This window comes from Apteryx rowi, unplaced genomic scaffold, assembly GCF_003343035.1.
Source record: "Apteryx rowi isolate R43461 unplaced genomic scaffold, aptRow1 scaffold_32, whole genome shotgun sequence".
Lineage (NCBI taxonomy): Eukaryota > Metazoa > Chordata > Aves > Apterygiformes > Apterygidae > Apteryx > Apteryx rowi.
The window spans coordinates 1,276,740-1,279,336 of record NW_020449641.1 but is presented as its reverse complement, the minus strand read 5'-3'; positions in this window follow the sequence as shown (position 1 = coordinate 1,279,336).

The window sequence follows — 2,597 nt, the reverse complement described above, 5'->3', positions numbered from 1 at the left end:
AGGAGCAGGGGGGAATAGGCGGATTCAGGGGGGGCTTCAAAAGGGGACCCCAGACCCTGCTCAGCGACGCCCTTGGAAGCTGCTGGATTTGGCGGTGGGGGAGGACGCGCCGGGGACACAGAGTCGCGGGGGCGGGGGGGCGGGGACAGCCGGTACCCCCGTAGCGGGGCCCCCCAAACCGGGCCACGGCGGAGCCCCGCGCCCCCGCTCCCTCCGCAACTTGGGCAAAGTTGTGTCGCCGCCGCCGCCGCCGCCGCCGCCGCTGCTGCCGGGCTGCGCCGCGCCGGGAGGAGCCCGCTGCGGCGATACCGGAAAGTTTGCGGGCCGGCAACGGGCACGGCGCTGCTCGTCGGCGCTCGAGGGATGCTCAGCGGGAAGCTCGGGGGCTGCTCCCCGGGCTGCTCAGCGGGAAGCTCGGGGGCTGCTCCCCGGGATGCTCAGCGGGATGCTCCCCGGGATGCTCGGGGGATGCTCAGCGGGAAGCTCGGGGGATGCTGCGGGGGGCGCTCCCCGGGATGCTCGGGCAGAGCTCCCCGGGCTGCTGCCCGGGCTGCTCGGGGGCTCCTCGGGGGCTGCTGCCCGGGCTGCTCCCCAGGATCCCCGAGGGTGCTCGGGGGTCGCTCGCCCAGTTGCTCCCCGAGCTCCTCGGGGGAGGCTGCCGGGCTGCTCGGGGGTGCCGCCCGGGAGGCGGCCGGGCTGCTCGGGGGGTGCCGCCCGGGAGGCGGCCCGGGCTCGGCTCCGCGCCCCGCGCCGCGGCTGGCGGAGCGGCGGGGCCGGAGGGAGGCAGCGGGGCGGGGAGGGGGTGGCGTCTCCAGCCCGGCTCTCCCGCAGGCCGGGCTCCATTAACGAGATTATTATGCAAATGGAGCAGCCCCGTGCCACCGGCAGCCTTACCTCATCCCCGCCGGCGGGGGAGGCAGGGCAGGGGGGGTCCCCCGAGCCCCCCGCCGCGGGGGCTGCCACGGGGCTGGCGGTGCCACCCCGCCCCGTCCGGGCACCCCGCTGTCGCTCCCGAGCAGCCTGGCACCCAGGCACTCGGGGCACGGCTGGCCCCTGTGCCAGGAGCATCGCGGCTGCTTGGCACCCATCGCCGTGCCCAGGCACCGCTGGGGCCCGGCCCGGCCCCGTCNGTCCGGGAATATTAAACTGCATTGCAGATAAATCCCCAACATAAATATCGTGAGCCACTCTGCCACGGGGGGGCCCAGCAAGGAGATTTATAACCCATCAATTCCCACCGCCCGCGGCAGCCCCGTGCAGCAGCCGTGTATCCCCTGGCCCTTCTTGGCCATCCCGCTTGCCATGCTCGCCGGTGCCCTGCCGCGCTCGCCCGCCTCGCCTGCACAGCCCCAGGTGCCTCGGCGGGTGCTCTGTGTTTTCCTGGGTGCTGGGGTGAGCGCCCTGTGCTGGGGCAGGGGTGCTGTGCCACGCGGGGCACRGGGAGCCCCCCCGGCACGGTGACGGGTGGCTCAGCTAGTGCACGCCCGGCTGTGCCCTGCCTGCTCCCGTGGGCCCAGCCCTCGCAGCCTGGGGGGGCTCGGGCTGCACTCGCCAGTGGCCAAGGTGCCACCTCACAAGGTGGCACAGCCTGGGCAAGGCGCTGACTGCTGCACTGGGACACGCACACGCTCCGACACCCGCCACCGCAGCACGACACACGCACGTGCTGACCCACCCCAGCGTGCACACACGTACATCAACACCCATAGGCGGCCACGCGTGCCGAGCGCCGAGACACCCCGACACCACTGCGCACACGCTCGGGCGCACACGAGCTCCAGCAGGCCCTGGCGCACACTGCCACCAACACCGTCATGCTCGCGCCCACTCTGACACATTCGTTCTCATGCTGCCACGCTCGCATGGCCCCTCGGCACCCGCACCAGTGCTTCTCCGTGGGGCGCCCACCCGCCGCACCGCCCGCTCTGCGAACCCCGCGGAGGGACACCCCAGCGTAGGCACCCCGACCAGCTGGGCATCACCGAGGACCCAGCCCCGGGGGGGGGGGGGCCCTGGTGGATGATCGCGGGAGAGGTGGGGGCTGGCGTTATTAACAGCCCTAGGTATTGCTCGAGCAGGGCTGTAAAAATTAAAGGCGTGTGGATATAAAAAAAACGGATAAATCTGTGCCGGCCGCAGAGCGCTGCGGCATCCCGCTGGGGCTGGCGTTTCGAGGAGCCTGGGTACGGCAGTTGCGAGCCGGGCACCTGCACCCGACTCCCTCTGTTTCCCCCCCCCTTAAATCCCTCACAAGTGCCCCGGGGGGACATGCGGGCAGTGGCAGCCTCTGGACCCGGCACTCTGGAGCCCGGGCACATGGAGAGGAGAGAGGCACGAGGCCGTGGGAAGCGCAGGCTGGAGGAGCACTCAGCCTGGCACGGTGGGCAGGATCCGTGCCACGTGCCCCGGTGCTGGCACACGCGGGTTGGACCCGGCAGCTGGGCTGGTGCAACACCTCCGCAGGTGCCCACCCGGGGCCCTGCACCCCGAGCCYGGAGCAGGGCCTGGCGCCGGGCCGTGCCCACCGCAGCACCCACCCCGCTCCACCCTGCCCGTCCCGCGGGCCACCCCGCTGGCAGCCTCATTTTCCCCGAGAT